This window comes from Hippoglossus stenolepis, chromosome 17, assembly GCF_022539355.2.
Source record: "Hippoglossus stenolepis isolate QCI-W04-F060 chromosome 17, HSTE1.2, whole genome shotgun sequence".
NCBI classification, from domain to species: domain Eukaryota; kingdom Metazoa; phylum Chordata; class Actinopteri; order Pleuronectiformes; family Pleuronectidae; genus Hippoglossus; species Hippoglossus stenolepis.
The window spans coordinates 17,862,317-17,885,752 of record NC_061499.1 but is presented as its reverse complement, the minus strand read 5'-3'; the positions used below and the strand labels follow the sequence as shown (position 1 = coordinate 17,885,752).

General features: G+C 40.0%; 1 protein-coding gene across 1 annotated transcript in view; it reads left to right on the top strand.

The window, feature by feature from the left end:
* Window positions 1-2,816: 2,816 nt before the first annotated feature.
* LOC118125268 (CMP-N-acetylneuraminate-beta-galactosamide-alpha-2,3-sialyltransferase 1) overlaps window positions 2,817-23,436 on the top strand; it is a 68,177-nt gene continuing 47,557 nt past the window's right edge. The window contains exon 1 of the mRNA XM_035183702.2: window positions 2,817-3,149. The gene's annotated coding sequence lies outside the window, so the exon portion shown is untranslated. The remainder of the gene's footprint in view (window positions 3,150-23,436) is intronic.

Here is a 23,436-nt window from a genome sequence, read left to right as displayed (position 1 = left end):
GTGCTTCCTTTCAACTTAATGCATTACTATTTTCATCTAACTACAGTTTACAGTGCTTTTATGGTAATTGATTCAAATTTCAAACATGGATTTATCCTGTTGGTTCTTCTGTGCTTTCAGAAAATATCTGCAACTCCAGGTTTGTCCATTGTTCAAGGAACTGAGTCTTATGTTGTTTTATGTTGGACACAAAACCATTTCAGGTCCTGAAGGTTGCACATAAAGGCTGATGGAGAGAATTAGTACTTAATTAATACTTTAAATCACTCGCTTCCTGAGGATTTAGTAAATGTTGCAACCCCTTTATAGTTTCAGAGGTGTGTTTCCATCGCCACAGGGGATAAAGGTATAGCAGTCACCTATTCAAGGGCATCAATTTGTCCAGCAGGTCACCGCAGCCCTGAGGCTATTAGTGCTGACTGAACTTTAACTTCGGGTGCGTTCCATCTGCAGTGACGCTATTGGTCTCCTCCATTATCCCTTTTGTCGGCTGCAATTATAGAAACGAGCTATAAACACATCAACAAGGAAAGTCTACAAATACATAAACGTATGATGGAACAGACACTGTCTAATTTTGACAGTGGACTGACACAAAACCCTAACCACACATGATACTATTTCCTCTCCAACACATTAAGGATGCAGCGTATCAGTAACACCTTATCAGACGATAAGTTCCAGACACAGAACAATACATCCCCCTGCATGTTTTTGGGTCAGGACAGAGACACAATATGAACACAGACACTTCACATTTCATCTCACTTGTAACCTCCACCTTGCCTGTGTGATCCTTTCCGCAAAAAGCTTTTTACAAATAAATTTACAAAGACAACTTGTCTCAGAACCTCGTTTGTTGACCAAAATTTCCACCACAATTGTTAACTGCCGTTTAAAATGTGTATTGAAATAATAATGAATCCCAGTGTGTGTTAAGTCACTGCAGCTCACACGACTATGTTCTGTTGTGGACGTTGTTATGAACTCATTTTTCATTTGTACACATTCCATGAAGCTTGATTTGTTATTATGAAGTCATTAAGTCGGCACAACCAAGAGCAGCTTCTTCCAACAGCCCATCACTCTGTTGAACATCACTCACACAGCGTCAATAAACCCCCTCACACCAAACATACACTTACCTCCACTATGGACTCAACTTTTTACAGCATATGCATTATATATCCTACTGGCTGTACATAAATGTTATGTTGATGTAATGATTTAAATATAAATCCTGCACAGGGAAAAAAATAATTTATATAAGTGTACAGCATAAAATGTACATATCCATCCCAGCTGCACATGTATACTGCGTTTATCATTCATTTCATTGCACTAGTGTGTTGCTTCTTGATTACTATTAACTGTGCTGTTTACATCGTACTGAACCAGTTGACTAGTGTACATACTCTCATGGCGTGTATGGTGGTGGTCATTATTGTTTCCTATATACTGCATATTGTCCTTCTTTCTTCTCACATGCTATTGTACAGTACAATCAGGACCATCCACCACTATAAGTTAAGTATTTTTGTACCACTTATTAACGTGAGTTTTTTTACCTCCTCGAGCCTGTAGCTGTTTGTCTATTTCCATGTAAGTACACAGAGAGCCATGTAAAACTGGAGTCAAATACCCATCTGTGTCCACTTACTCTGCCAACAAAGTGGATTCTGATTATTCACTCCCAAATGTATCTCAGACCCTCTAACATTCGGTGGAAGGAGAGCGACAGACAACACTTCCACTCAAACCGTATTTGTACAGAATTTACACTTATTTAAAAATGATCTACACATTTATATCATACTAGTATAGTGCCTGTTCGAAAACCTGCCTGTTTGGACGTGGCTGTTGGTGATGCTCAGGAGCGATACCAGAATGAATCCTTTTCATTGAGTCCTCCTCAAGTTATATTCTCACTTTTTATTGTTTGTTTGCAGAGCTTTGTATTTACAGTCTATGGAGCAGAGTGAAGTTAGACATTTTGCTCATCCCTGACCCAGTTGCTGAATACTGCTGTAGTTCATCTGAGGACTTAGAAGTACACATACACTGCTACAGAGTGCTGGTCGTCTGTTTATTCACATTTATCAATATGGAAGGTATTGTGTGTCCAAAACGAAATAAATTCTACTCTGCACTTCCCTGAACCACTAACAATACACATGTGACACATACAGACATTTGTAGATTCCATGTTAGTCTACTCCTTTATACATACATTCCACTTCCTATTTGAACATGTAGAGAATTTTTATCAAGAGTAAATTTGGCCCTAAAGCTGACAAATTGAAACAAATTTTTCGTAATTTTTCAAATCAAATGTGAAACTACACCTTTACTGATGTGGCTGAATTGTTTAGATACTTGAAATTGGTTTATCAATGTCAGATTTGAGCCTAAGACAGAGCTGAGATTGTCCTTAAAAAAAGATATAGAGCACTCATGGTATTTTGCTATATGGAAGAAGCTGAAAAAGGCAAATTTAAGACGACATGTGAAAATCTAAAAAATGCTTTTATGCCCAAGGGGGATCATAATAATATAAGACAGTTGCGGGAGAAGAAACGGGTGAGAGACGTTGATTATTATTGTATTGGAACTTATTGATCATGTTCCTCCAGGAGAGCTGAGGACTAACAGACCTGGTGTGTGTGTGTGTGTGTGTGTGTGTGTGTGTGTGTGTGTGTGTGTGTGTGTGTGTGTGTGTGTGTGTGTGTGTGTGTCTGAGAGAGAGAGAGAGAGAGAGAGAGAGAGAGAGTGAGTTTGTGTGTGTGTGTGCGCGCGCGCGCCTGTGTGCGTGTGTGCGTAAAAAGCATGCCCCTCGCTGCCTGGAAGCGAGTAACGGTAAAGGCTACTACGCGAGGAAACTGTTCCCATCCTCCTCCTCCTCCTTTGCACAAAAAGGAAAAAAAACGCACGGGTGCATGTGCGTGTTCCGGGAGGGGAGTGAACCTCCCCGCGGCGGTGTGAGCTTTGCCGGTTTCGGGGCTTGTTTCCACCTTTAAATCGGAGCCTTCCAGCTGTCACCGGGCTCATTTGTTCTCCTTTCGTTCCTTTCTCCGTGGAGCCGCCGCCGCCGCCGCACCGCGCGGAGACACCGGGACTTGACGCGCAGCCCGGGCTCGACCTGACTGGAAGTGAGTACCGAGACACTAACGCGTGCATTTGACCCGGTACACCGCCCCAGTGGCACCTATCTTCCAACTGTGGCTCTCTGATCTCAGAGTGGCTCACATGCATGGATGAAAGTGCCTCCGTGCTGCTGACCAGGTGTTGCACTGGAACTTTCTTCTGCAAAAGAATGACCAAAAAGTCTTTGTTTTTCACGTTTAAATCCCACCTGCACATACAGGAGTATAGTTGTCAGGGATTGTAATCAATTTCATAATTCATACCCCTGCTTTCAAGGTATGGATATGGGCATGTTGGTGCCTTCTCCTTATTTTCCATGCTCTCAGCAGCCTCTCTTCTGTTGTGGCACGTTGAGAGAAAAAAGCAACTTCATCCTTCAGAGGGCTGGTTTTGATTTTCTTGCCTTGAGACTGTGTGGTAGGGGGGGGGCTGCTGAGTAACTCATGCACTGCTTAGCTTTGACTCTTCAAAAAAGACTGTGTACCCTCCACTGTACTGTATGTTCAGTTACGGACCCAGCCAGAGCAACTGTTGAATGTGGAGCAGATGTGCAGAGGGGGGAGATGTCTGTGCTGCACACGCTACTGTTAGTATTAAATAAAACAACCACTCCTCTGACTGAAATCCTTTTTAATTTGCTGTAACCATGAATCAATCCGTGTTTCACCCTTAGTATCCCAGTATGAGCTAACAGACGTATGGGGCTGTGAGTTTTCGTGATAGTCCCCCTCTGTTGTATGCTTTGTGCGAGATGTCATTTACCAGGTTGTCTGCGGCGCGCTGATCAATTTCCCACCAGAAACCTCTCCTCGCCATTATAAATAATAAGGAAGTGGAATACATCAGCTCGGCCGCTTCCTCATCAAGTCTCCCATCTGATTGGATGGCGCGACCTTGGGGGACCTCGCTGCAGTATTTAGAGAGGAGGGTGGCAGGGAGGGAGGCAGGGTGCTTAGGTGGTATTCATTATTAAGGAACCCTGTCACATCTGGAAATTGTAGTTGTCATAAGCAATTGCCATGTGTTACACTACATAGCATTGGAGGAGCTGTGTTTAGAGAAACGTTCCTGATAACGTGCACTACGGAGGAGGCTCCCTCATCTGTTTATTCCTTTTATTTGTGCAGTTCCTGTTCTAAACCTGCCTGTTTGGAATGTTCTGTTCTGTTCTCCTGTGTTAATGCTTTGGAGCGGCTTCGGAATTATTCCTTGTCATTAGTGAGTCCTCCTCAAACAGCCCTGCTGTCCCTCTTTAATGTTTGTGCGCTGGAAGTCGTGTGCAGAGCTTCTTATCAACAGTCTATGGTGAAGAGTGACAACTTTGCGTTCATCCTACCTGGGTTATCTGCGGTAAAGATGGTATAGTCAAAAGATTTTAATAAAATTAAACTGAATATGCTTCATTATTTTTCCTCTGTAAATATGTATGTTCTTATAATCTAAAAGATCTGTGTGATTGCTCAATGAGTCACTGAGAACTCTCACCAGCTGCCCACCAGATGAAGACACGCTACAAGGAAAAAAGTCTGATGAAACTGCAGTCGTTCTGATGTTTCCCCCAACATTTTTTGTGAAGAGTTTCTCTGACATATCCGGCTTACGGTTTCAAGCTCTCTCTCATTGCGAGGTAGTTCCTCCAGTCTTTGGCTCGCATCTCCGTGGCGTGAAGGCTGAGTGAAGTCAGCGCAGGCTTTACTGTAATCAGTTATTCAGCTCCGGCGTTCAGACTCCAGACAGAGGATCCCTGTGGCTCACCGCAGACCCTTTAAGTACACGGCTTTACAAGAGGGTCTGCGTCCAAGACTGCGGCAGCACCGGTTTCCAGCGCAGCCATGTGTCTGCAGCATGTACATGTGTAATTCACTAATAGTTGGTGTCTTCTGCTCAGGCCTCTCGGGTCGTTCACACACTGCCTTCTTCCTTCATAATATTCCCCTTGGACTTCTCCCTGGCTTTTTGATTTGCCCTCTGTTTCCACTTAGCAGTCCTGGCGTTTTTCCAAGAAACACCTCAGCACCATTCTTTCTTTTTTTTTTTATTTCTCAAGCCTGAGCAGATTTCTTATACTCTAAATGGAGAATACATGACATTTACTGTAGGCGAGTATTGTCCCCAGTTGGGAGGTTATCGCAGATGATTGCTAAAATGCCATGTCGAACACAAATGCGTGCAAATAAAGCCTTGATTGCCGTCGTAATCTTTCCCCAGTGCAATCGGCCACGTCAAGACTTTACACATCACTCCTGCAATTAGGCTTGTCAGCGTACCGTGTGGCTTTCATGTGCAACCGCATGTTTGATGATCCTTATTGACAGGTGCAGAGGACGGGAAGACATTCCAAGAGGGGATGGATGCATTAAACCACACTCTGCTGTGCTGTGCAGTTTCATGCTAGCTACATACTCTCCTCATCACAATGTCCTCTGGAGTTCTTCTCTTTTTTTTTATCCGCTTTGATGGACAAAGGCACTGTCCTTGAGTTTTTGTTTTCAAAACAGCATCCGCAAATTGTCCCCTTGCCGCCCTAATCATTATCCGGTACAATCGGCGACGCTGTCTGCGTGCGTCACTCCTTCATTGTCATCATCAATGTAAATCATCTTCTGTACCTTTTATTCTCCTCGCAGTCATGTTGACAGGCCTGCGGCATCTGTGACCTTGTCAGGGAAAAGTGCCTTCATTCTTTACTTAAATAGACTCACCTATACAATATGTATGCTCAACATACGCTCTCACTTGACAAGGCTTTGCACAGGATTACTGTTTTTGCTTGCAGTTTTTTTGTTGTTGTCTTTAACGGGGTATTATTTGGCAGCGGTGCAGGAAAATATGATTTTGTCAGTGGGCTTGACTGCATCCTTTCTGTGGGTTTATTTGAAGGAAAGGCTAATTGTTATGCCTCGGAGGTCCATTGTTAATTAGAAGTTATCTCGGGCAGCTCTCACATGGTCGCCACTCTAATTGGCAGTCAAAGCTGTGTACCACCTGGCCTAGCCTTTAACTCACCAGGTGCTCCCGGCAAAACCGGCGGCCTTGGCATTATGTGGGTAGGGCCTCTTAGAAGAAGACAGACAGCGTGAGGGAGAGCGGGAGAGAAAGGGAGAGAGAAGGAGGAAAGGAGAAGAGACTGGAGTGCGTGCGACACGCTGGCCAACTTTGCAAAGTTGCAGCAAAGGCAGCAGAAAAAAGGTTATTTCATGCTACGTGGCTAAACAAGCCTTTTGAAGCTGGCATGAAAAGAGGGTTCAGAGAAATGAGTGTAATCTTTTGATACACACGTCGTCGTCCATCACAAGCCTTTGTTTTGGATTTCTAAAACCGCGGGGGATGTGGGTCGGCAGCACATCAACACTCTGAAGAGCCCATGCAGCTTGGTTTACCTGCGTTTTTGTAGAAAAAAGATAAGTTGATTCTGTAAATGTGACCAATAGCTGAAACTGGAAAGATGTGAAGGTTTTTTTTCAGTAAATTGGAGATGGCGGGTCAATCATTTAATTGAGTCTATATGTGATGGATGAATGTTAAAATCGATTCAGATTTTCACCTCAAAACAGAATCCACAGATTCACAGATTTGTTGGCCTTGCGAGTACAGGCCCATTATTTCAAAATGCCAGATAACAGCCTGATTATTTGGTCGACCCATTAAGTGGTCCATTACTATCAATCACCCTTGTAAACCTTGACTAACTGGTCCAAAACCAATTAAATCACAATGCGTGACACAAACAACACAGACAAATGTGTCTTGCATCCGCGTGCTCATGAGGACAAAAGACCGATCCACGATTGTTTGTTTTTTCGATCCACAGAGTCAATAGGTCTGTTTTGTCTCGCAGCTCCTGCATCAGAGGCTCACACAAACTCCCAAATGTGACGTCCCATTGTTCTCTAATCACAATGGGAGTTTGAAATGTAAAGCGGACTGAGGCGGTGTACCACATCTTGACGGGCAGAGCAGAGAGGAGCGCTTTAAAAATGCTTTGTAACTGTGTGGTGCTGGCAGCCCGAAGGCAGAGTGTGATTGTGTTGTAGAGCAGAGAATAGGATGTTCTGGACGTGTGTGAGATTTGCTGCTGCCATTTATTTTTTACCGGGAACTGTGTGTGTGTGTGTGTGTGTGTGCGTGTGCGTGTGTGTCGCGTGTGTGTGTGTGTGAGTGACTGAGTGTGTGTGTGTGTGTGTGTGTGTGTGTGTGTGTGTGTGCGTGCGTGCGTGCGTGCGTGTGTGAGTGACTGAGTGTGTGTGTGTGTGTGTTTAAGCCCAGAGCTTTGGCAGCATGTGTCTTCTAATTTCAACCATATGGTTTATATACCATATAACAGTGGTCACCAACCTTTTCAAGCCCAAGATCATTTTTTAATTCCTAATGTCAGCCGAGATCTACCACCCTGATATCTTCCAAAAAAAACACTTAGGATCATATTTATTATTTTTAGCAATTTCTGTTATAGGCTGAATGTACAAGCATAAATATACACAAAGAAAGGCAGTCATGTAACTTGATCTATTAAATGCACAATATTCACATTAATATCAATTCATATTAACAACATCTGTTCAATGCACAATATTTAGCTTCTCAGTTAAACAATTTGTTCTGCACAGTTCTTTCACTGCAGCACAATGTTTTTAGACAGGCTTTGTCTTGAATATGGCCACAAATATGAATATTTTCCTTGTATAAAAGTAGTCCTGTGTACCAGTAATATAAAGGAATAAAGCTCTGCATCTTCTGCTCCTGCAAATATTTCACAATAAAAAATAATTTTATTTAAAAAAATTGAACATATTTATTTTGAAATGCCTACAGGAAGTGTTGCAATAATTTATGTTTCTGACATGAATTCTACAGATAAATATTAATATCATTTTCTCAGTTTATTCTGCAGTGAAACACAATCTGTCTATGACAAACATGTATTTACAACACTTTCCGAACCCCTTTCAAAGTAAAAGCACTCCAGCGTTTCACTTTCTGAATCCATTCATTTGTTCTAACGGGGCTTTGATTGTTATCATAAGACCGGAAGGTGCACTTCTTCATACCTTAGAGTCCTGACATTTAGTTTAGTACATAATCAGCCTTGTATTGAAGGAGATGCAATAAGAAAACCAGCAGCTCCGCCGCCAGTAGCGGACACACTGTCAGTGTGAACAACGACAAGCGACACACAGCTGCTCTGCGGTGCAACCACAGCCAGTGAGTCCAGAGCGTTATAGGGACCCACAGTGAAGACTGCTGAGACCGACCAGTCGATCGTAATAGACGGGTTGGCGACCACTGCCATATGCATGTATAGCTCACAGTGTGTACTGTGTCTACAAACTCTCTATATGTGGTCATTGGCAGCAACAATAATAGAAATAAACTAAGATACAAATGTCAAAATGTCAATTAAGAATATAAAGAATAATAGACAGGTCAAAACATGTAATAAAACCACTGGCTTAAACAGACTAATCAAAATAAACAATCCTTTCACTGCTTTAATTACTGACAGTGGAATCATTACTTCCCCTAATGCTCCGCTGCTGCCATCATTAATAATGGGTCATTAATTAAACATACTATGGAAAACAGCGCCTCTGTTCTTCGGAGCAGATTTCTCCATGACTGGACAGTTACTGAGTGTAGCTTAACTTTGCTCTGGAGGTCACTACAGGAATAATGAGAAGGAGAAATGTAAATACTCCTCTTTGCTCAACTGCCAGAGCACAGAACACCTGAGACAAGCCATATTTAAGATTCCGCCTGATAATGAGCTGCTTATATGAATATAAACGGAACTAGTGGAGGGAAAATGTGCGTATTAGGGCCACTTAAAGGGGGGGAAATATGAGATTCAATGAGATTAAATAGTAATGTAACAAAAAATGAAGTCAGAAAATTATAAGAATAAAGTTGTAATATTATGAGAATAAAGTCATAATATGACAAGAATGAAGTCCTAATATCACAAGAATAAAGTCGTAAGTCGATATATTTCAACTTTATTCCCATAAATTACGACATTCTACTCAAATATGGCTTTATTCTTATGATATAGCGACTTAATTTGTCTGAATCTGAATCTGAATATTTTTTCTTTAATATTATGACCCTAATACATCATAGTACGTGAGACTTTACATGCTATGGAAATGTAAAAAATCTATTTTAAATAAGTGTTGGAGTTCTGTTGAAGAATGCAGGTTTTGATGCGCTGCATTAAATCCAAGAAAAAGTAATATTATTGTATATATCATATTATATATTACAAATGAATACATCTTATTTATACAATTTCCAAAACATGTATTTGCTTTATGTAAGATAAGATGTCTGTGCATCAAAAGAGCACTCCACTGATGTAGCACTGCACTCCTATAACACTGCCTGACTTAGGAATGGACAGAAACTAAACTTGTAAGTTCACTTCTTTTAAACTTTACCCAGAGATATATATTTTTCATTTTCAGACTTGTAGTCTTCAGAACCAACCAAAGCAGCAGTGTATCACATTCCATGCAGCTACCAGCTCCCTGTGGTGCTACAAAAGATTTTTTGCAACTTTATTTTTTTATTTTTACAGAAAATAATTTTTTGGGAGTTCACCCTCAGACCCATAAACAGACTTTGATGTGTAAAACTGCAGATAAAGAGAAATATTGCAACAATTTGCAGGTTTTAAAGAGTTAAATGCAGGAACTACAGCTGGATTGTCTGAAGCTTCAGTCTTGCAGTCACTGGGGGGTTGCCAGATTTGATACCATCATTCTTGTATAGCGCAGTGTTTGATTCCCAGAATCACAAATAGTTCTTTGTGCATATCCAGTTTAAGGAGGATAAAACAATGTATTTGTTTTAAAATTTTAGAAAGAGCACTGCTTTCCCCCCCCTGTGTCAAGCTTTTATACAAAGCTAGGCTAACCACATCCTGAATCAAGCTTTGTAAATGCTGGAGTTGTGTGTGTTGGTCGCATCAACTGAAATGCTACTCATTCACTTTGATGATTGTCATGCTTTACCAAACTGCCTTGCAGGTCCACTACATTGTGTTGCGTTGTTGTGTTGTGGCGCATTTGCGTTACTTTCCATGCAGCGATGGAAGAACCAGCCGAATCGTGTTCAAACAAACACTCAAGTGCAGGCGCTAGCCAATCAAATCAGAGGCAGCAGCTGGCCAATCTGGTGTGTGTTCATCAGGTTGTGGATTTTATGTCAAGTGTACTTTTTATATCCTGTATTGTTTCTATATCCTGTGTACTTTTCTTTAGGGTTGTATTGATAGCTAGTCAGGCACCTTAGCTTGAAAGCGTGCTATGATGTGTGGCCAAAGCATGATACTGATTGTTGTCATTATGACAATAGCGCCGAAACACGCTAACATTGACAAATTAACATGTTCAAATGTGTTAGTTAATCACTAACTCATGCTTGATGCCGAGCAGATAGCATTAAGTTGGCGTTAATAGCTTTTTCGTAGAAAACAGTTGTAACTGCTGCTGCTGATGATGGCAGTGAGAGTGAACCCAAACATTAAAGTTGTGAGCTGAAAAAATGAAACAAAAGAGTTCAAAGACTCTAAAATATTGTGTAGATGTGAGAGGAAATGAAGGCTGATAATATTTTCTTGTTTGATTCTTCACTACCAGTGACCCCTTTCATACATATACGCTCATGTGGTCCGTTAATATGAAAATATTGATTAAAGCTGCTTTAGTGCACACTTCACTTAGATTGATATTTATTTTTTTCATTTCCATCTTTGAAAGTACTTTAGGTGCATTTCCCAAAATGTTTAACAGTTTCGCGAAGCTGTACCCCTATAAACATCTGGATACATCTCTTCATACATCCTGTACACACGTTCACATTGAGCCAGTTAGTTTCAGATCTTTCCCAAACAAAACTTCAGAGTTTATCCTCCAAACTACTCAGTACTGCCTGACAGCTGAATATGTTTTAATTGACTCAACAATGTTTCTGTGCACAGTCCAGTTGGGTAATGGGCCAAGACTTCTAAAGACATTCCACGAAACACATCAGAATGGGTGTGAGACTTCATCAGAGCGCCGCACACACACTAGTTGGCTTCCGTATTGGTTGTGAATAATTGCTGTCTTCAGTAATGCTGTAGTCAGTATTGGAAGTACATCTGGCTAGCTTCTGTGTGGATGTATCAGACGTCTGCAGGCTGTGTCTAATTTTCTAGTTTTCTTTGCCTTGAAGGCTGAAATGAAAACCTCTTAAATCAAAGTTGATTCCATTTTCATTTGGACGTAGTGATGTACTGAGCAAGAGAAGCGGCTAATTTCTGACAATGGATTCAAAAAGAAAGACGCAAACTCTTTGGTTATGCAGTCATGACCACCTGACTCTCTTTGCTTTGAGAAGCCTTTTTTTGGATACGTTTCTACCATCTGAGTGCACCTGTATCTGGGAATTGTCCCTGATTCCTCTCTTTAGACTGAGAGACTTCTCGATGCACACTCCAGGATAAGTCCAGGATAAATGTCTTCCCTCTGTATTGGCTCTTGTCCTTTGAAAGTTGTAATTCTTCTTTTGGACTTGAGCATTGTGTTTTATGCTCCACAGGGCAGCTGGTTTTTCCCCAGTAAAAAAAATCTTGTAATTGTTATTTGGAGCCGTTTATCTCCCTTCTTCCCCAACCAAAGTGCCTGTTCAGCCCCGTAGCATGATGCAGCAGCAGTGCAGTAACAGAAGAATACCTGTGTCATTTAGGCTATGGTTATAGAGAGGGGACTGTCACACATTCATTTTGTGACACAAGCTTTTTCAGAATGTCTGTGCCTCGCTGATTGTTTGTTTGCTCACCTATTTATTCAATGGCTTTTCCATCACAGTGTCCCCTGGGTTATAAGGAGGAATTGAACTGTCTGCAGAAGACACATCGGACAAGGGGTCATTCAATCAGCTGCTCTTTGCAACACTGTTGAACAGTCCAGTGTTATTGGTGTGTTTGGCCTTGTGTGTCCTTGTTCACTGTTTCTTCATTTTTCACAGTATTTTCAAAGCCTGGGTCAAATGAACAGAGGCTTCATGGAAGAACACGAGCCTGAGAGATGAACTATTAATTGTATTAATAAAGAAAGAGTGTGGTTTTTAAAAGCCACAGTCTTAAAATAATAAGCTAACAATAACTTAGCAAGTTAATTAGTGCTAATTACATGAGTGTCTTACGCCTATTCTGCTGCGCGTCGCGGTTGTCAGTTGACCACTCTGGCTGTGGTTCAGCCTCGGTTCTGCAGCGGAGCTTCCACTGTCAGCGCTTTGTTTTTACAGAGGGTTTACCTTGAAAATGGCCATAAGAGGAAAGGGAGATAGCGGGAGACTACTACCCATCACCTGAAGTTCTTTACATTAACTTTTAATGTAACTACAGCCTTTCTGAGGTTTCTGGTATAACTTCTATATTTTCTTGTATAAAGTAGTCCTATGTACTCAAATATATATACAGTATGAAGCCGTGCAATGTTCTTCAAGGCTCTTGGATTAGGTGAAGGTTCCTCTGTGTTTGCCATCAAATCTCTTGGGAATAAAGACCAACACAATTTACAACTCCAATGTTGTCCGACCCTAAGACCATTATTTTCCACATCGTCCTGAACCACTAAGTGCATCCTCCTGTGAGATGAACTGGCTGTTATTTTTAGGGAGAAAATGGAGTCTATCTTGCCACCTGACCACACAGCCCCAGAAACCCTGCAACATAATGAGCAGTCCTATCCACAGAGCGGCAAGACTCCGCACTGAATTATACGCACTGTGTCTAATATCGCCTCTGGCCTCTTCGCCCCCCCCCTTGTTGAGCTGCTTTCTGCACCGTCATTCATTTGGGAGGAACCTCCTGATCTTGGCGAGATCCTGCCACTGTATTAACCTCCAGCCTGTAATTACACTTTCCATTGTGTTTCAGGCTGTATTAATGGACTTAGAAATTTCCATCTTCCTCCTTTTAATCTTTGCCTAAAAAAACTGCATATTTAAGTCGTATGAGGTCATAGTTTCAATAACAGTATTTTTTGACCACCAGTAATATTGAAAATTACAGTGTAACTTTGCTGGATTATGGAATACCAGTGAATGTAAATATACAGAAGAAAATTGTGCGTATTTAACGTTTTTATAAATATACTGGAGGTTGATGCTTAGGAAGTGCACTCAGTTGTCATTAAACACCGCCAAGCATCTTTATTTACCTCAGATCTAAAGGCCTACATTTGAAATGGATGTTTTCATCCCTGTTAACAGTGGTGGAAGAAATATTCGGATTGTTTATTTAAGTAAAAGTACCAATTCCACACTTTAAAAGTAGGATTATTATCACTGCTACATTAATGTGCACGTGGCATTTTACTGCTGTGGATGTCTCTGTAGATATTCAACGTTGAGTTTGTTTTAATTATTTTAGATATTTATTTATATATTCTATATTCTATATTTATTTATAAAATATATAAATGCCAATATTAATGTAAAGAACAAGTCCCTCAATTGTGTACTTCACCACAGCAGTTGAGTAAATGTACTTAGTTACTGTCCACCACTGCCTGTTAAATGCCTGTGTTAGCATTAGCTTGTTAGCTTTGGCCATGAACAAATGATAACCAAACCTGAGACCTATAGAATTCAGGCTGTTCACAGGAAGTACCTTCATCAAAATCACATAAAGGACATCTACATGGTAAAACGTAGTTTCTACCAGGGATTGTACTACTGAAAAATACAATATTATTTCTATTCCCTTTTTAAATAGTGCCACCTTACTCTACCCTCTTTCCTTTCTTCCATGTATTTATATACTTACTGCAGGCAGGATTTTATTGGTGCTCTATGAGGTAACTATAACAGATTGCATTTTAATTTGCATTTCTCTAAACCATTAGTGGACTTTGGATGTAAATATTTCATATTGAAGACTAATTAGTTTGGGGCGTATTTCAAATGTTACAATTAATTGCCTTTTCCTGGAAAAAATGAATATTATAGCATTGCAAATCAATTAGTTCAATCATTTTAACTTTCGTGTTTATGTAGAGGCTGTCGAGTATGTGTTATGTGGTATACAGACGAGATGTTTACTTTAGTTTGTTCATTTCAGTGCAGAGGAAACATAACAACACACTTACACACATTCCATTTCTGAAAAAAGGAGCAGGAAGAAGAAAAAAACATGATATTTCCTGCACCTTTCCTATAAATACCATAACATAAATACAGATTGCCATCCCTTTCCTCTCTGATCCTTGTCATTTTATATTAATGTCAACAACGTCTGTAGGATTTCAGGTAGGAGTCTATTTCTGGCTTTACACATCACCAGTAATATTTTTAAGTCAACAACATTTTAAAATTTTTAACACGTGACTTGGTAAACAGTGTGTTGGTATGTTCTCTAACATTGACCTTGTTAATAATCCTTAGGATGTCAACATGTGGACAACAGCCCTGTGTAGCAAGTTCCCTCTCAGTTATATAACTTGAATCCAGCGAGGGAGCAGGTGACTTCGCAGCTGGTCGTGTTTCTGAGCCTTTGATTCACTGCTTGCTGCCGGACTCGCCCACTGAGCCTCACAGTGTGACAGACGTCATCTCATTTCTCACAAATGGAAGCACAAAGTGGCGCCCGTGTGGCTTTCAAACTGTGTAGTTTTCAATTCCATTGATCAAACGGCTGACGTCGGGCCTGCGAGGCTGCGGTGTCACAGACGCGGCTATCAAAGCCGAGCTGTCGAGACGAAACACAGGGTTGAAGGAAATGAAACAGACAGATCCCCCCAACCTCCTGTTAATCGAATGACCTGAGTCTTAAGAAATAAAGAAAACTTTACTAATAAAGACTGAAAGACTGAACAGCAACTTTCTCATTGTGCAAGTTAACACACCGTCTCTTTGGCACATTAGACCAATCCATCTCATAGGCTGCCAGTAATCAGCTTAAAGGATAATACCACCATTACTGAGTTTCCCCTTATCTCCAGTTGCTAGTGATCTTCTGTATCCACCCCTGACGATCTCACACTGCGACTTACAAATTTGAATGAACTTGTTTTTTTTGCTTCTGTTGCCTCCTGAGTGCATCCAAATACTCTGTGCACACTTAATATGTTGTAGTTTATCCAACAGAGTGAATGTGATGAAAGGAAGCTCAACAAAAATCACCAGTTACTGGAGCTTTTCTCAACCGAGCAGCGCTGATATTCTCACTTTAGCCCTCATGAAAGACATATTCTTATATCATTTAAACATGACCTGAGGGTAACTGCTGTTTCCTGAGTTGTACCAGTGGCAATTAATATATTGACAGTGATGGAATCAGTCCTGCATTTGTGTATTTTATTAGAGTATGAGTAGAGAACATCTTTGAGAAGTGTCACACTCGTATATTGACTGTGGATAATGAAAAGCATTGAATGCATATAATGTGCTTTTTCCATATGTATCCTCCTTTAAAACTTAAAATCCTAATCAATAGGGAGGACCATAACAACTACACCATCATTGAATATATATATATATATATATATATATAAACGAAGCTGTCCTCACCAGAGAAACAAAGCATTGGTCATTTGTCTGAATTTTTGCTGCAATATAAGCATCTTTGTTCATTCCTCACGTTGGAACTAGTGAATGTTACAAAACAATCTCAACACATGCACGAAATCATAACCGAGCTCACACATCAACACATCCATCTCCCTGACAAGTGGCCGAACGCATCTAGCGTATAAATACCATGAGGTATGATTTAAAGCTACAGGGAATCCTTGAGTTGTGATTCTTTTGTCAGACGGCCTAGAATATGTTTGAGTTTACTGGACAAGGACTTCTCGTGGCGGTGCAAATTGGAAAGAGGTTGGCAGTGTCACAGCACAGCAAATCAAATTCAAATTCAAAAGGTTGGAGTGGCTGGAAAGGTCGGACATGGAAGACTGTGTTCCCATTTTGACTTTCACCACTTGTCGACATTCCCCTAAACTCTAACCAAATCCTAAATGTATTCAAATTGATATTGTGCTTCTGCTCCTTCTGAGAGATCTGGAGACACAAACATTTTTTATTTTCAAAGGTAACGGAGCAGCTTTTGAAAATACACTTCCTGCATCTGTCCAGCATGTTTTGGTCCATAGCCTTCTTTTTTTTTACTTGTTTTCTACGTTATATATATATATATATAAATATATATATTTTTTTTTTATTGTCAGCAATTCCCCTGAAAAGTCCAAAAACAACAATGCGTTAGTCCGTACCTTAATACATTGTACCTTCTCCAGCATTATTTTGGCATCCAGCCCCAAACCCATTGTTCCCTACTGAAACATGAATAATTTAAAGCTCTGTAATTTCCTAAATCAGCTCGACATTTAGTCTACATGTGAGGCTGATATGAAATTAAGTCCAGTGCCCATATGTATTATTATATAAATATATATTTATATATTTTATTATAATATTTTTTTTTAATGAGGAAAACCTATCCTTTTGACAAGATTAATAATAAACCATATGCCTACTTTCAGATTCTGTGTTTCGAATCACCCTTGTCCATTTTTTTTATGCATTAAAGCGCAATTAAAAACATGAATATGAAGTGTTGCTAATCAGTGTAATCAACACAGTTGGATATTGAGGCAAGAGGCAAGAGCAAGAAACATTAATCAAGGCTCAATTCATCTTTAATTTCAGAGAAAGCTTTAATGCAGAGGAACTAAAAAACAACTGATCACAATTTATTAAGGGAAACTAAAAAAAGAAATGGTTGTTACAGACTGTTTAAACAATGAACAGTGTTTACACCAGAATCTCTCAAATACTTTGGTTGCCACTGATCACAAGGCAAGCGTTAACAAAACAGTTTTTGAAATTATTTTCAAGGCATGATCGCAAATACTGCAACATGATATAAGCCCATCGAAGGTGGTCTGTTTCCTATGACTACTTATTGATCGGTTGTATCGGCTGTGCACGGCTGCACATTAGAGTGTTGTCAGTTGGCGCATAAAATAAAGCTACGTTGTGTGTTCTGATGCTATAAACTCAAATTAACCCAGTTTTCCATATGCAGAATCTCGTTTTGGCCTTTCTCTATAAACTCACAATATGCATCAGTGTAGTTAATGTTTTAGAGAGACAGGATTCTGACAAGGGCCTAAAACACAGAGGACGTACAAATTTAATGTGAGATTGTCACACAGCAGCATGTATCAGTATGAAGCCAAGGCCGCGTGGGACGGAAAACCCATACAAACAAACTGTAAACTATATATTTAATAAGTATTTCTGTTGCCGTGTGGAGCTTTATTAAAAGTATATGTGAGTGGAGGGTAGGCAGAACTATTCTTCAAACAACTGGAGAGCAGCCTCAGAGGGTTCCTGCTGGAACCTTCACAGCCCCCAACAAACCTTTGAAGCACCCTACCTATTTAGAGTACACTGAGGCGTACGTTTACTCACAGTGGATGAGCTCCAGGAAGGTAGGGCATGCCAAACAGAGATTGCTGACAGAAAATGGAAAAATTCACATTTCCTGCTAAATATTAAGCCTGTCTTCTCCAGAGGATAAGACGTGCTCCCTGAGCTGATAGTTTGTTGCTGAAAGAAATCCCCAGAAATCCCCAGTTTCATCTGAGAGGTAGATTATGTAGGCTTTATGTAAAAAAGCACCCCCAACAGGCACAACAAAGAGTGATGAATCAAAAATAAATGAGACAGTCTGCCATTCTGTGCTGTACATTTATCTACAGGACAGAATATAAACACACCCCAAACCTGAGCAACTCTCGACGGTACAGTTAACAAAACAAAAGATTGTCCTTGCACTATAGCAGTAAAAACACAATAACAACAGGCTGCTGTTACACGTCAACATCTGTGTCATTATACCAATGACAACCTTGCGTATACTATAGTCGTACAAAACGGTGAGTCAACCGAAATTGTGGTTGCTCCATGTCATATTTCGTTCACCACAAAGCGGCGCTATCTTTTGCCTCATTAACAGCATGGCTCTAGGGATGGCAATAGTTATAATAATTACATGCTGAACATGGCATTGTTTGTACCACGTCCAGTATGTTAGTGTGTCATTTTTATGTTGCTTATAAGCCTGGTTAGCACAGAGTTAGAACTGTGACCATTTTCTGTGCTGCAGCTAAATTACAGCTGATCTGAGGTGTGTGGGACAAGTCCAAAGAATTAGCTGCACAGGTAATTATCTTGGGGGATTAGAGCAGCGCTAATCCTCTGGAAATGTGCGCATTTGTCCGTTTGATAAGACCCAGAAATAGTTGAAAAAGCAGAATTGAATCACAGTCACAGGTGATTTATTTATCTATTTATTTGCTTGTCTATTAGTCTACTTACATCATGTTTTGAAAGTAGAAATTCAAAATGTGACAGCCTGCTGTTTGTTGGATGTTATTTGCATGGATAAATGGATTTTGACTGACATTTAGCGAGTGAGAGTCTCAAGTGTTTGGAGCTATTTAACAAGACAATTCACAGTTGTTATTATTAACCCAGTTATTAACCCAGTGTTGAATATTTATGTGTTTCATTTCAGAATAATTATCAGCTCTAATTAGTGTGTAATACAAACAATGTGAGAGCTGTAATGTTAATATTGGTAAAGGTTAAGGTAAAAAAAACACGTAGGGATATTTTTCCTTGAGTAAATAACACACAGTTCCTTTATGAAGGCACTAGGGCACAGTCTATGGCCGACTAATATTTTAATTTTAAAATTTAAAAGGACAAGAAAAGTCAATTCAGGACATTTCAGAGGAGGAGACAAAAATTACCAAGTAACATGAACTCTCTCACTGTCAATCATGAATAATTTTGTTGAGTGGATGAAGTGTGTAAGACAGAAATGTGTAAAAAGCACATGTAATATTTAGATGTGTAACCTTTTAGGTAGTGGCCCTGTCCTGACAACCCCCCCACACCCCCCACCCCATTTCATGAGAGTTGCGTCTGCCACTAAAAGAGCTCAGGAGGAAAAATAAGTGAAAATGTATCCTGTAACCTCTGCGCACAGTCCCATAGGTCAGCCAGGAAAACGAAAAAGTGTTCAGTTGGCACATTTTCTTGTTGGTACAGACTGAAATACATTTATTTGACTTGTGGTTTGACATTTATGCAAAGTAGTCGATCTCAGCCGAGTGGGGGATTTAAGGAAGGAGAACAGTGTAGGCAGAAACATCCATCCACTCCACATGGGCTGAAGTGGCTCGCTGGCAAATCACTTTGTACCGCTCGCTGATCGTCCCCCATCTGTGGTTAGAAGTAAAATGTTCTTATCGTCGTTCCAATTTAGGGAAATTTGAATGTGAAATGTCCCCACTTATGGATGAAATATTTTTATATTTCATTTTACAAATCGTTTTCAGTTTTGTAAAAATTCTAGGCCAGCATTGAGTCCTTTTATTGAGTCTGAATCATGGCTAACAGATCCACTCAGTAAAAAAATGTCAAAATGTGGAGGTTAAAACAACATAAAGACCAGAAACAGCTCTGGGTTTCATCAGCTGAGTCTTGAAGGGGGTCGACCAATTTATGTTCACAGCCAGTAGCTGGTTGAATATGGAATAACAGGGGTAGCTTGCTTGAATTTGCATGCACCATTTTCACAAGCTTAAGTTAATATTTTGGACTTATCTGTAACAATGGATTAACACCCCATCACTTTTGTTATGATTCTCCCTCTATGTGACCTTGTTGTATGTACTTTTTATGTTATAGACGTTTACCTTGTTTTTCTTGTGTTTGGAGTTCTGGGTTTGTGTTCGGTGTTTGCTTATCTGTTTCCACTCTGAGTTCTTTGTTTCCGGTTTTATTTTGAAACTTCTTTCCAAGTGTGTCTCTCTGGCTTTACTTCCTGCCCTTGACCCGATTCCTACCCTTGAGATCTCAACATCTGTTTCTAATGTGCTCCAACTTTGCTCCTGTGTAAAGTCCCTGTGTTTCCCTTTGTCTTGGTCTGTTCATGTTTCTGGTGTAGTGTTTTAGTTTCGCTCACCATCAATCGTCTACTTGGTTATTTTTCCTTTTGGAGTTTTTTTTTTGTGGCGTTTTGGATTTTTACACATTCAGACAGTTGCAAGGATCAAGGATCTTTTGGCAGAGTTTCTGAAGAATCATTCTGAAGTCACATCTTCAGTCACTTTCCTACATTTTATGCATTTTACAAGTGTATTAAAATACATTTGCAATTATTCATTAACAATATGGTAACAGATACTTTGTTATTATACTTAACTTGTTTTAATTACTGTATACAACAAAATGTCTTTCTTTTTTTTTATCTGCATTTACTTATACAAGCAGGCCTATGTGATTATTTTGTGAAGAATCTGGGCCAGTTGACATATGCACATACAGGAAAAAACATGTTTTATTTCATGCCAGGTGATAATACATATTAGCATTAGTACTTAATATATTAATTTTCATATATATTGACTTCAGAGACATCAGGTGCTCTGGCAAAAATGGACTTAGTGCTTAAACATAGCACTGATGAAAAAAAACACGTCTGGTGGACACCGGATCCAAAATAGTTTTTTATACTAGAGGATATAAAACAGAGAGGGTGCACATATGAGTAGACTTTTTAAGAGCGTGATTGCATGGTTTTATTAGATGAAATCTGAATGTGTATTGATATTCCGTTACAAAAGAAAACTGCTGTGTAAACAGAGATATCGAACAGCTCCAGTGTGCCAGCCAGCCGTATTGATCCCTTTACTACATTTACACAAACAGCTTTGGATTAGTGGGAATTGACGTGTGATCCATGTTATTTAATCCATCCAGACACTAAATCCAACTTTCCCAGGACTCTATGCTTTTCTTTTTATATTTAGAAACTTTGTCATGTTGAAGAGAAATAAGGTTAAATTCCTTTGTCAAGTTTTTACTGGGAATCACACTAATCAAGACCAGGAGAAAGTAAGTTGTAATTAAAAAAGAAATGCTTAGTCATATTAGGGTAGTCAGGTAAAGAGAGACAGAGTCTTTCCTTAATGAGGTTAACATGGATTATCTGAGTGTTTGTGAAATCCACTCAGTGACTCATGCACTGGTTCATTTCTCCTTGACCACCCGGGTCAGTTTGGCCTGAGGCTCATCCCCCTGGTGGACGATGCCATCGCCCAGCTGCCTCACAGTTAGTCTTCCTATTCAGCTGCCTCTGATACACTACAAGGATCATTTCTTTTTCTATCTGTGCCTTTAGCAGCATACAGCTGCCACGTAGGGGGGGGGTACGCCGTGGGCGATGCAGGTGGAGGCCCCTGTGGTGCTCTGGATTACAGACTACCTTGCCGATGGTTTGATTCCAGGGGCCACCTCAAGGCAGCGTCCTGTTATCTTTCATTTGCCGTCTTATCTCCAGTTTGAGTTTCACAACATTCTCAATTAAGACTCTGGATAACGGGATTTAATACCTACGAGAACAAGCATGACTTTAGGTGGTGTCTATATAAATTCATATTAGTCATCCAGGTAGCAAAATGTCAAACAGTTTCAAACAATCCAGTGGAGCAACCATTAACTGGTTGAATGGCTTCGTAAAGTCTGCTGTCAGGTGAGATTCCTCTGCGTTTGTCTCTGTGGAGGCACTGCTCCCTCTGATGAATGACAACGTGTTGGAGGAATGAGTCATGTTACAGCGATCGTGGGACTTCATCCTGCATTTGTCCGGATTTACTGCAGGAATGCATCGAGGTGATGCGCCGGCAAATTTAGGGAAAAGCAAGACAGAAAAAAACGGTTTGGGTTCATGTAATATGTTATTTTAAGGCATTTGTCTTCAGTGCAAAATCTGGAGGGTGTTGTTGGAAATGCATCCAAATAACAGCTGCACCTGATGTTCCACCGAAGACGGACCACCACAGCAGAGGAGACAGCGATAGCTAAAATCTGAAAAAACTTGTTTTGTCTATGTGCAGTGGGAACAGGACTAGCAGAGAGAAAGAAACTGCAAGTCAATATCCATGGGGCCAATATTGTAGTAGTACTATTTTTTGTGTGTTTGTGTGTGTGTGTGTGTGTGTATCTCAATCCATGTTTGCGTAGTCAGATTTGCAAATGTGTACAGGAATCTACAAATGTGTATTTAGACTCTGTGTGAGTAATCAGATTTGTAAATATGTATTCACAATTCCGCACATGCTTACATAGATCTGTGAATGTCTAGATAAATCTGTAAATGTTTCCTTAGGTATTAGTGGCTGAAAAGTTGGAAACACACACAAGTCATTAGTTATAAGCAAGGCAACCATATTTTGTCATTTTTGTCATGCGTTCTGTTTATTAATAAAAAGCTACTTGTTACTTGTTTGAAGAGCCCGTCTCATTGACAGCCGCCACCATGCCCAGGTTTTTATAGGCAGTTTTCTTTTTCTTTTTTGTTTGTTTTTCAAACAAAATGCATGACAAATTATGAAAATGGCTGCCACACCTATGCTCAGAGTAAAGAAAACACTTCGGACAAAGATAAATCATCTCACACAAGTGTAGCAAAGATCACAGGTGAAGTGACGGCCAATGATAAGGTCCTCCTGAGATTTGATGACTTAATTGTATATCGAGCTCTTGGGGCAAAACACAACCTTTCAGGCCACTATGCCACGTTAAAAGATTTATCTACACATTTATAGATTTATTTACAAATTTACAGATTTCTTATATCTCCTTGAATTCACTTTCAAAAGGCACTTGCTTGTGACATATATCCGTTGGACCCTAAATATGACATTTTAAGACATGCTTGCTACTAATTTCCAAGAGAGAAAGTTCTGTCACACACACACACACACACACACACACACACACACAGACAGATTTGTGGAACTATACTCATTAGGACCTTGCATTGACTTCCATCCATTGTGGACAGCCTAAACAAGACCTTATCACTAACCTTAACCATGACAAACCCATTCCAAACCCTAATCTTGACCCAACCACAGTTAAAATTGTACATCTAACCTTAACCAGGACCTTAGAAATGATGTCTCGCTTCATTAGGACCAGGCTTTGGTCCCCATGATGTCTACTGCTCCTGATAACATCAGGGTTTATACTTGAAAAGGTTCCAAAGTGATAAAAGTGAGGAAACACACACACATTAATAAATACAATTCTATGCAGCCAAAGTCTCCTCTGCATAAAACATTATGATAAAATAGTCAGTATCCAAAATATATGTATTTATCTCTACTGTTACACGGAGTGAAACTCACAGTGTAAGAATCGTTCTCCCCTAACTTTGTCAAA